General features: G+C 40.3%; 1 long non-coding RNA gene across 1 annotated transcript; it reads right to left on the bottom strand.

Annotated features, from left to right (window-relative positions):
• Window positions 1-398: 398 nt before the first annotated feature.
• On the bottom strand, window positions 399-11,943 carry LOC122452222. The gene is made up of 3 exons (XR_006272633.1): window positions 11,814-11,943; window positions 11,017-11,077; window positions 399-608 (listed from the first exon to the last, which is right to left on the bottom strand). It is a non-coding gene; the product is annotated as an uncharacterized LOC122452222 (long non-coding RNA).
• Between the last annotated feature and the right edge of the window lie 273 nt (window positions 11,944-12,216).

Here is a 12,216-nt window from a genome sequence, read left to right as displayed (position 1 = left end):
TGCCTAATTTAATCCTCCCCCCAAGTTTCTTCTTTGATAGCCATGTTTGTTTTCTATGTCTGTGTGTCTGTTTCTATTTTGTAAATAAGTTTATTTTTTATCATTTTTTAAGATTCCACATAGTGATATCATATGGTATTTGTCTTTCTCTTCCTGACTTATTTCATTTAGTATGATAATCTCCAGGACCATCCATGTTGCTGCAAATGGCCCTATTTCACTCTTTGTTCTGGCTGAGTAATATTCCGTTGTGCATATTTACCGCATCTTTGTCCATTCATCTATTGGACACTCAGGTTGCTTCTGTGTCTTGGTTATTGTAAGTGGTGATGCAGTGAACACTGCAGTGTGTGTATCTTTACAAATTTTCTCCAGATATACACCCAGGAGTGGGAATTTTTACTTTAATGTCATTGACTCTCCCTCTCTCCCTCCCTCAAGTAAAGCTGCCACTCCAGAAAAGGCTTCAGATTCATCCTCTTCCCAGACGCTCCTGTCTGTATCCCCTTGCTGTCTGCAGAGGGATGTGCAGACCTGATCTGAGAAGCAGGGGCTGGACCACACAGCCTTTCCTGCTTGTGGGTTGAAGGCAGGCCTTGGTCATGTTGCTGTTTGCACATCAGGGAGTGAAGAAGAGAAGCATCAGTGAGAAGCGCCAACTCAGTTAAGCCGCACACATTCCAATGCATGCTTTCTGAGCACCAGCTTCACCCAGAGCTTCATAACATCCAGACATGCTTTTAAGACACTGAAACTCCTCCCACCTCCCCTGACATATAACCACACTCTGCTCTCCCCTCATCTGAACAATGAATGCACTTCCCATGGAAGATTTGGACATTTATTGCATGTATTTGGAAGGCATGATGTTCTCTCAAGAGAAAAAAACTAATAAACACTTATATGTCCGGAATGAGGAAAAGTAAGCAGAGGAGATGAAGTGTCATGTTACTTGACTCCCAGTTACACCTGCTCAAACTTTCAGAGGCTGGAGTCTTAATAAAAGGCTAAAAAAGGCAATATGAGAAGTACCAATGCATATTTTGATTGTATCACTGATGGATTTGCATTTTATATAGCAGAAAAAGGAAACACTTTGTTATTTATGACAGATTATTTATAGCTTTCTGCTTTGTAAAATTATCTGCAAATGTAATAATCATACATAAATTCTCTACTTCCTATTGTTACTCATAATTGCCTTTTTGAGAAATATTTCCTTCTATCACCAAAATAATCTAAATAACCTGTTTCAATTTATTAGCTGGAAAATCATTATAAAATAGCAAGAATACTGTGCATTCTTGTGAGGACAAAAATTACAAATATGTGGCAAGAAAGTGAACTCTCAAGGCAGAGCTCAGAAGCTACATACTTGAATTCCCTTTGATATTTGCCTTAGTTTTAATCGTCTTTTGTTTCCTTGGATTTTTATATCTGAAAGCCTTTCTCTCTGGAGGAAGCATCATACATCCCTCCAAGTTATAAGAATGTACAGAACTCCAAAAGTGTATAATACAAAAAAATTTAAAATCAGTAAGCCAAATACTCCAAATTTAGTAAATCAGGACTTCCCTGGCGGTCCAATGGTTGAGACTCCATGCTTGCCTTGCAAGGATACAGCAGACATGGGTTCGGTCCCTGGTTGGGGAATTGACATCCCACATGCTGTGTGGTGTGTCCAAAAAATAAATTAAAAAGAATGAAATTTAATAAATCATTCTTTGGGTCTCAACCCTTTACGCTTAGGATGTACACATGGGGTGATTCAAGACTGCAAGGAAGAGCTTCATATCAGAATTTTCCTGTCTAGATTCAAGCCACATTCTAAGAGTTCTGTCTTGGGGGAATCTAAATTTATAGCTTTCTCTTAAAATGCTGATTGTTAGCAAGGTATACAAATACACAGACTCCAGAGGAGCAAACGGCATTCACTCCCGTCCTCTGTCCAATATCTGCTCCGTCTCCCTCACTCTGCTCCGGTGGCTGCGGGCCAATTCCCGTGGCAAGGCATTTAAAGCAGCCTTGTGACTCCATATTGATTGGCGATGTGAAATTTGGCTCCACGAAGTCTGGAGAATGATGCTGTTACCTGCCTGGCTTCAATGTATCTTTGTTTGCTTCCCACAGGAAAAACAGTTTAATCACAGGCGGTTTACAGCCTTGATTAGAGTGGGCTGGGGCGGTTCAGTACCAGAAGTGCTGGCAAAACTCAGCCAACAGATTCGTGGTTTTATTTATTTATATTTTATAAAGTCAGCTTTTAATGGCCCATGGGTGATTGAATCCAGAATGGCATAGTCTATACTGTTGACCTTGTTAAAGCCGGGAGCCCTCGCTTTAGCCAAGAATCTCTGGCTGTGCCTATAAGATACCACCAAGATCACAGGGAAAGGGCAACATCCTAGGTATTTTGTCCCAATGACAATTCTGATTTTCAACCAATGTAACACGCTGAGGGAGGAGGGAGCATAGACTTTACGTCTGAGTGGAATTTTGCTTTGAGGTGTATGCCCTGGTAAATGAGGATTTTTATACAGATTCTACTGGGAAAAATCAGTTAACTTGTAACCTGCACAGTAGAGTAGGATTCTTCTCACTTACTTGAAACCCAAAAATTAAATTTAGTTGGAATAAGAAAGTTTATGAATGATCATTGTAAGACAGGTCATGATAACTGAAAATAGCAATTTAAATTTGGCATTGAGTGTTGGGCTTTTCCTACTGCCTTGGGTTATTTTTATTTACGCTCATATATTTCTATTAAATTCAGGCTGCAGCTGACCTTTTGCAACAATGGTAATAGGGAGAAATGTTGGCTTTAATTTTGGGAGGATTTTGTAAGAAATCAGAACCATCCATTATTTTATTTTATTCTTTTTAAAGAATTTTTTTGATGTGGACCATTTTTTAAAAGGCTTTATTGAATTTGTTACAATATTGCTTCCATTGTTTATGTTCTAGTTTTTTGGCCATGATGCATGTGGGATCTTAGTTCCCTGACCAAGGATTGAACCTGCACACACACCTCTAACACCCCACGACCACCACCACCTCACAAGCCCTCGTTGGAGGGCAAAGTCCTAACCACTGGACTGCCAGGGAAGTCCCCATCAACTTATTTCAATCTTTTATTTCTGCAGTTTGATACTTTCTCATCCTAGTCAAAAGAGATAACAGCTGTTTCTGACTCAGTGAAAAGCAAATGATCTAATTTGTAGCAGGATTTAGGAGCATTTATGACACCATAGTAGAAAATAAAATAGAAGCAAAACGTAAAATACAGGGAGTTTCAGAAACTGACTCCTCAGTCTCCAAGTGTTTCATTTCCCAGCCCTGCCCGCCTCTCCTCTGCACCTCCATAAATCACCTGGCGTGTCTGGCTTTCTGCCACGTTCTCCTTTCTTTCACACCAGTAGCACCTACGTGTTAACATGACACTCTGGAACTGCTTACAATTTTCTGTCTTTTAAATGCCTTTTCATATTAAAAAAATGGAAAAAAAGAAAAATGGTTGAGAGAGATCCAATTATCTTCTCTTTTTCTCCCTTTCTCCTTCCTTCTCCTCCTCCCAGAAAAAGGCAACTTCAGACGCTAGGGATCAACATGCATTTTTAAAAATGACTACATTTTTTCATGAATAAGTTGGATTTAAGATGGGTTATTTTTAACTTCCATTTTTAGAATTAATTTTTATTGGGGTGTAGTTGATTTACAATGCTGTGTTTCAGGTGGACAGCAAAGTGAATCAGTTATACATACATGTACACCCACTCTTTTTTAGATTCATTTCCCATACAGACCATTACAGAGTACTGGGTGGAGTTCCTTGTGCTATAGTAGGTCCTTATTAACCTATTTTGTATACAGTAATGTGTATCCCAATCTCCCAATTTACCTTCCACCTCCTTTCCCCCGGTTGAAGGTTTGTTTTCTATGCCTGTGGCTCTATTTCTGTCTTGTAAATAGGTTCATTTGTACCATTTTTAAAGATTCCACATATAAGCAATATCATTTGGTATTTGTCTTTGCTGATTTACTTCTCTCAGTATGACAATCACTAGGTCCATCCATGTTGCATTTTAACCTAAATGTGATTCTGATTTTTCTACTCTGATTCAAGAAAATGATTTAACATCATTGCCTCATTCAGGATCCAAGGAGGAAAGCTTTTAATATTTCTCCATGAAAATAAAGCTGACTGTTTTTTTTTTTTAAATAGGTTTAATGAAATTTCCTTTTATTCCTAATTTAGAAAAGTAGTTTTGAATAGATGTTGAACTCTATCAAATACCTTTTCTGTTTTTATTGAAACAATCACATAATTGTTTTTCCTTTATTCCATTAAAGTGAATTCCTTTGCTCTTGAAGGGTAAACGCCTACCTGGAATAAATATCTGTAGTGATGACTTCGTTTTTATTCCTGGTATTAGTTATTTTCTACCTTTCTTAAAAAAATGCCAGTCAACATGGATTTATGACTTTTATAAGTCTTTTTAAAGACCACAGCATTTGGTCTTGTTAATTTGTTCTACAGTTTTGTCTTACATTTCTTTCTGCTTTTATATGTATTTCTTTTCTTTCACTTTCTTTGGATTTAATTCGCTCTTTTTCAAGTGTCTAAAAAACGGACACTTAGATCAATAAAAATCATTCATTAGATGTACTTTTTCCTTTACTAATATATTCATCAATGCTATATACTTCTCAGTGCTTTGATAGGCCATATTTTAATTCTCATTGATACCATCTACATTTTATTTAATTATTTGAGTCATGGGTTATTTAGACAAATATTGTCTAATTTCTCAACATCTAGGTATTCTCTAGTTATCTCTCTGCTACTAATTTCTAGCTTGTCATTGTAATAGAACATACTCTGTCTAATTTTTTAAAAAGTTCTTGGCTGCACCAGGCAGCATTGAGATCTTAGTTCCCCAGCCAGGGATTGAACCTGTTCTCCCTGTGGTAAAAGTGCAGAGTTTTAACCACTAGACCATCAGGGAAGTTCCTGTCTGATTTTTCAATTTTTTTAGTTGAAGTATAGTTGATTTACAATGTCATATTAGTTTCCAGTGTACAACAAAGTGATTCAGTTATATATATATTTTTTTCAGATTATTTTCCCTTATAGATTATTACTAAATAATGAGTATAGTTTCCTGTGCTATATAGTAGATCCTTGTTGATTATCTATTTTATATATGGTAGTGCTTATATGTTAATCCCAACCTCCTAATTTGTCGCCCCCCCCCCCCCCCCCCCCCCCCCCCCCCCCCCCGCCCCGTGTCTAATTTAAACCCTTTACAATGTGTCCAACTTTTCTACTTGGTCCCTGAGGGAGATTTTCACTATAACCCCCTCCATCTTATTACAGATGCAAAATCACCCTTGTATTTTATCTGCATTATCACCCTTGTATTTTATCTGCATTTTCTTGATTACTCGTGCAATTTTTCATTTTTTGTCTTCTGTTCAGAAATTTAAAATGTTAACTCAGTGTGATTTAACATACTTTTCTTTATAATTTGCATCTTTTATTTCATGTTTCAAAAAATTATTTCCGATTTGGATGTGCTACATATGTTCTAAGACAATCTATGCTATGAAAGGACACACCAACCATGTAAGTTACCATGACAACATACGTCAACAAGGTCTGGTCTAAGCAACAAGTGAACACTGTCACCCTTCACGGGCTGACTGAATGGCACAGGGAACCCTGCCCGCTGTTACCTGGCAGCCTGGGCGGGAGGGGAGTTGGGGGAGAATGGACACACGTGTGTGTGTGTGGCTGAGTCTCTCTGCTGTGCGCCTGAAACTGTCACAACATCGTTAATCAGCTATTTTCCAACATAAAATAAGAAGCTTAACAAAGTACTGTCACCCCATCCAAGACTCAGGAAAGTGTTATTTGCTCAGTCATGTCCGACTCTTTGAGACCCCATCAGCTGTAGCCTTTGTCCATGGAAGTCTCCAGGCAAGAATCCCTGGAGTGGGTTGCCATTCCCTTCTCCAGGGCATCTTACCGACCCAGGGATCAAACTTGGGTTTCCTACATTGCAGGCAGATTCTTTACCATCTGAGCCACCAAGACCCATACAGATGTTTTATTCTCTTACTTTACCTTATCTGTCCAAATGAATCAGGGTTTCCTACTAACAGTAGCTAACATTTATCACTAATTATGTTGGAATGCATTCAAATGGGAATATCTTTCCTTTTCTCCTTTGCTTTTCACTTCTCTTCTTTTCACAGCTATTTGTAAGGCCTCCTCGGACAACCATTTTGCCTTTTTGCATTTGTTTTCCATGGGGATGGTCTTGATCCCTGTCTCCTGTACAAGGTCACAAACCTTAGTCCATAGTTCATCAGGCACTCTGTCTATCAGATCTAGTCTCTTAAATCTATTTCTCACTTTCACTCATAGTCATAACGGATTTGATTTAGGTCATACCTGAATGGTCTAGTGATTTTCCCTATTTTCTTCAATTTGAGTCTGAATTTGGCAATAAGGAGTTCATGATCTGAGCCACAGTCAGCTCCTGGTCTTCTTTTTGCTGACTGTATAGAGCTTCTCCATCTTTGGCTGCAAAGAATATAATCAGTCTGATTTCGGTGTTGACCATCTGGTGATGTCCATGTGTAGAGTCTTCTCTTGTGTTGTTGGAAGACGGTGTTTGCTATGACCAGTGTGTTTTCTTGGCAAAACTCTATTAGCCTTTACCCTGCTTCATTCCGTACTCCAAGGCCAAATTTGCCTGTTGCTCCAGGTGTTTCTTGACTTCCTACTTTTGCATTCCTCAGTGAAGGAATGCAAAAGGAAGCCTTCCTCAGCAATCAATGCAAAGAAATAGAAGAAAACAACAGAATGGGAAAGACTAGAGATCTCTTCAAGAAAATTAGAGATACCAAGGGAACATTTCATGCAAAGATGGGCTCGATAAAGGACAGAAATGGCATGGACCTAAGAGAAGCAGAAGATATTAAGAAGAGGTGGCAAGAATACACAGAAGAACTGTACAAAAAAGACCTTCATGACCCAGATAATCACGATGGTGTGATCACTCACCTAGAGCCAGATGAATGTGAATGTGGAATGTGAAGGCAAGTGGGCCTTAGAAAGCATCACTATGAATAAAGCTAGTGGAGGTGATGGAATTCCAGTTGAGCTATTTCAAATCCTGAAAGATGATGCTGTGAAAGTGCTGCACTCAATATGCCAGCAAATTTGGAAAACTCAGCAGTGGCTCCAGGACTGGAAAAGGTCAGTTTTCATTCCAATCCCAAAGAAAGGCAATGCCAAAAGAATGCTCAAACTACCACACAATTGCACTCATCTCACACACTTGTAAAGTAATGCTCAAAATTATCCAACCCAGGCTTCAGCAATACATGAACTGTGAAATTCCAGATGTTCAAGGTGGTTTTAGAAAAGGCAGAGGAATAAGAGATCAAATTGCCAACATCTGCTGGATCATTGAAAAAGCAAGAGAGTTCCAGAAAAACATCTATTTCTGCTTTACTGACTGTGCCAAAGCCTTTGACAGTGTGGATCACAATAAACTTTTGAAAATTCTGAAGGAGATGGGAGTACCAGACCACCTGACCTGCCTCTTGAGAAACCTATATGCAGGCTAGGAAGCAACAGTTAGAAATGGACATGGAACAACAGACTGGTTCCAAATAGGAAAAGGAGTACGTCAAGGCTATATATTGTCACCCTGCTTATTTAACTTATATGTAGAGTTCATCATGAGAAACGCTGGGCTGGAAGAAACACAAGCTAGAATCAGGATTGCCAGGAGGAATATCAATAACCTCAGACATGCAGATGACACCACCCTTATGGCAGTAAGTGAAGAGGAACTAAAAAGCCTCTTGATGAAAGCGAAAAAGAAGAGTGAAAATGTTGGCTTAAAGCTCAACATACAGAAAACTAAGATCATGGGATCTGATCCCGTCACTTCATGGCAAATAGATGGGGAAACAGTGGAAACAGTGTCAGACTTTATTTTTTGGGCTCCAAAATCACTGCAGTTGGTGACTGCAGCCATGAAATTAAAAGACGCTTACTCCTTGGAAGGAAAGTTACGCCTAACCTAGATAGCATATTAAAAAGCAGAGACATTACTTTTCCAACAAAGGTCCGTCTAGTCAAGGTTATGGTTTTTCCAGTGGTCATGTATGGATGTGAGAGTTGGACTGTGAAGAAAGCTGAGCACCGAAGAATTGATGCTTTTGAACTGTGGTGCTGGAGAAGACTCTTGAGAGTCCCTTGGACTGCAAGGAGATCCAACCAGTCCATCCTAAAGGATATCAGTCCTGGGTGTTCATTGGAAGGACTGATGCTGAAGCTGAAACTCTAATACTTGGGCCATCTCATGTGACGAGTTGACTCGTTGGAAAAGACCCTGATGCTGGGAGGGATTGAGGGCAGGAGGAGAAGGGGACGACAGAGGATGAGATGGTTGGATGGCATCACCGACTCGATGGGCATGAGTTTGAGTAAACTCTGGGAGTTGGTGATGGACAGGGAGGCCTGGCGTGCTGCGATTCATGGGGTCGCAAAGAGTCGGACATGACTGAGCGACTGAACTGAACTGAACTGATGCTGAAATGATGCTAAATGCTTTACAGACACGTTTTAGTTAATTTCTCACATCGGCCCTGGGAGGGAACTAGACAGTCATCCCCGGTTTGCAAATGAGAGAAGTGTCAGCATCAGAGAAAGGCATCTGGTGGGCAGCAGAAGGAACATGGGAGCTCGGGCGGCCTCTCCCAGGGTCTGACTCTGAGTCCCTGCGGAACGCCGAGGGCACGGTGCTGTGACCTAAGTCTCTTCAGTCATGTCCGGCATCACTAGCACGTAACGGACGCTAGTCATCGCTCCCTCTCCTTTGGCATTTCTCTTGGTTCCACCTCTTTTCTTCCCTCCAGCATTCCTTCCTTCATTCCTTTGATTTTCACTTGGATTTAGACTTCTGGATTTAGGCTCTTTGAATTGGAACCTTATTTCAATGATCTGCCCAGCTCTGGTTTAGTGCTAACTTTTTTTTTGCTACCTGCTATATTTGGCTCCAGCTACAAACCTTTGAGTTTTCTCTCCATCCAGTGCTCATGGCTGCATCTACTGATTGCCTAACAGAGAATATTAAATGAGAAATGTGTTGCTGTCTTCCAATAGCTCTAATAGCAACTTCTCCTTTAAATACTATTTGTTCACTTATTTATCCATTCATTTAATCAAGCTTTCCCTTGCTCCCTTCCTTTCTCTTTCTTTCTTTCTTCCCTTCCTTCTTTCTTCCTTTCTTTCTTTCATTCATTCTGGAATTTTTCAGACATTTATCAACAACGAGCTGATCTGTTCTAAGCACTGGGCATATGGAGATGAATTAAAAAACAGAACAAAACAAAAGTGTGTAGAACTCATATTCCAGCTGAGAAGGTATGAGTTTAAGCCTGTGGATAACAGTCTGTGACATAGTTGTGCATAAATATTCCAGATTAATCATGAGTGTTTTCACTAAAGAGCCTGTAAGTCAGCTGAACCTTCAAAGATAAGCTTGTCAGATGGAGTGTAGACAGTGTTTAGTTGGTAAGTTGTGTCCGACTCCTTATGGCCCCATGGACTGTAGCCCACCAGGCTCCTCTGTCCATGGGATTCTCCAGGCAAGAATACCAGAGTGGGTTGCCGTGCCCTTCTCCAGGGCATCTTCCCAACCCAAGGATCGAACCTGGGTCTCCCTCATTGCAGGCTCATTCTTTACCCACTGAGCCACCTGGCAAATGCCTTACAAGTGATTAAATTAGATATTAAATAGCTCTGCTAAACTATGTTTTATGAGAAAAGATAAAGAATTACCCACATTTCACTAAATTTTGAAGCACAAAGCAGTTTAAGACTAGTTCTGGCCTGGGTCTCTAAATTAAATTCTTTTTTGCAAAACCAGAAGACCACCTACCTCTTTAAAAGAAAGAGTAACTTTCTTTCCTTTCTTTCTATCCCTAACCTGGGATAACAATGAATTGCTAAAAAATAATAAACTCAGAGACAAAAAAAAAAAAAAGAACAACTTAGAGCTCATTTAGAATAAAGTCCCAACCCAGTTTTGGAAAGTCTCCTAAATATCAATGATAGGTAGTTATGCAGACCACTGAATATATATATATTTTAGTACACAACAATCAGTAGAAATTTTTCAGCATTTACCTCTGATTTCTAAATGTTATTTATTTATAAATTACATACAATTTCAAATGTAATCAAATAAAAATTAAAAAATAAGAAGTTGAGGTAAAGAGCAAGTGAATAACAATTTATAAAACATTTTGTGAATGAGCCAAAATATTTTAATTTCTTTGAAATCTTATTAATATGTAAAGTTAAATATCAAAACTGTTTTGGTTTCACAAAGAAGATGTATAAGAACATTTTCATACATGAAAAATATGGAAATGCTTCACAATTGTCAAAAACCTTTATGATAAAGTGATTCTGATATTTGGTTTTAATAGTTGTCATGACTAAAAAATATATGAAAATCTAAATCCAAAAAATATGTGTATGTAATCACTGCAATTGATGAAGATGAAATTTTAATTTGTTCTTCGTTATGAAATGTTCATTATTGAATATCCTGACATGCCAGGGCCTAGGGAGCTTTGCGGAATGACAGCAAAGTTAATAGAAAAGTGAATTTTGGATCTTGAAAATCCAGACGTCCTGTGTCACCAGAGGCAGAGGTACCAAGTGACGTTGAGTCGACTAAGCTCAAAAACAACAGTGGTGAGCTGGACAGACAGGGTGTGGCTCTGGACTCTTGGTCAGAGAAAACATCCTCCACTGACCACACGGAATCCTCTTAGCAGGTTAGCCAGCTCAGGCATCCACCGGCCCCCGGTAGAAGAGCAGCCTTGGAGCACAGCTTGCTGCCTGAGGCTTTGGAACTTGTGTTCACTTTCAAACCAGCTCCCCAAATGCACTTGTCAACTTGATGCATTGAAGAAACTCACCTTCCAAGAGCTTTTTCAATCGTTCTGGAGAATGCACCCTGACACGCTGCAGTCGTCTTAGCTGTGAGTTGGAGGAAAGAAGGAAAAAAAGCTCTGTTAAAGTGAAATCATCTTCGAAGTACAGCTATTTATTCTATGTCACAGATTGGGAGACTAAGGAAAATGGGCTGTTGAGGCATGTTAAATAGTTGCTGGTGCTGCTAAGTCGCTTCAGTCGTGTCCAACTCTGTGCGACCCCATAGACGGCAGCCCACCAGGCTCCCCCATCCCTGGGATTCTCCAGGCAAGAACACTGGAGTGGGTTGCCATTTCCTTCTCCAATGCATGAAAGTGAAAAGTGAAAGTGAAGTCACTCAGCTGTATCTGACTCTGTGCGACCCCATGGACTGCAGCCCACCAGGCTCCTCCGTCCATGGGAATTTCCCGGCAAGAGTACTGGAGTGGGGTGCCATTGCCTTCTCCGGTTAAAAAGTTAGGACCCCAGTAAAAAGAAGTTCCTTAAGTTATTGATATGGTAGAGCACTGTTGAAAACCATTAGTCAAAAAAAAAAAAAAAAAGAAGCAGCAGCAAAAGAGGTTCCATTTTGTGTAAATGTAGCCTGCTTCCGGAAGTCCAGTAGCTAACCTCCCCCTGCCAGCTGCCAGGCTGGAGGAGGAGGTACAGTCAGATTTACGGTCTTCTGACCTGTGTGGTCACACCTCGTCCGGTACTTAGAATGGCTCCTTGGTTGAATGCTCTGGGGTATTGTTTGAGATGTTTAACAATTTAAAACAAGAAGTCCCACATGCTCACTTACTTGGCAGTGAGTCCCGGAAATTATGTAGCTAGTCCTGGATGGAGGTGAGAACTCTGGTCAGGGCTGTGGTTTGTGGCCGGAGCACAGAGTTTCCTAAGTACTATATTCTCTGCAGCTGTGACTGTGTCTGCAAGGCTTCCCACTAGTCAGCGGGAGCAACTGGCCCCCGAGGCAGACCCAGGCTTCAGACCTTCATCCTCGTCTCTTCCTCCATCCAATCGGCTGCTAAGACCCATGGTTGTCATCTCCTGCGTCTATTTAGACTCGATTCCCTCTCTGTTGCCTGTGCTAAGGGCTTCCTTCAAGTCTCTGCATTCCTTGCCTGCTCAGTTCTTCTAACCATCTCCCTGAAACATCAGACCCCAGTTTCTGTCTTATTATCTCCAATTCATCCTCTCTGGCA

Source organism: Cervus canadensis, chromosome 13 (assembly GCF_019320065.1).
Source record: "Cervus canadensis isolate Bull #8, Minnesota chromosome 13, ASM1932006v1, whole genome shotgun sequence".
In the NCBI taxonomy this organism is placed as follows: Eukaryota; Metazoa; Chordata; class Mammalia; order Artiodactyla; family Cervidae; genus Cervus; species Cervus canadensis.
This window is presented reverse-complemented; position numbering and strand designations above follow the sequence as displayed.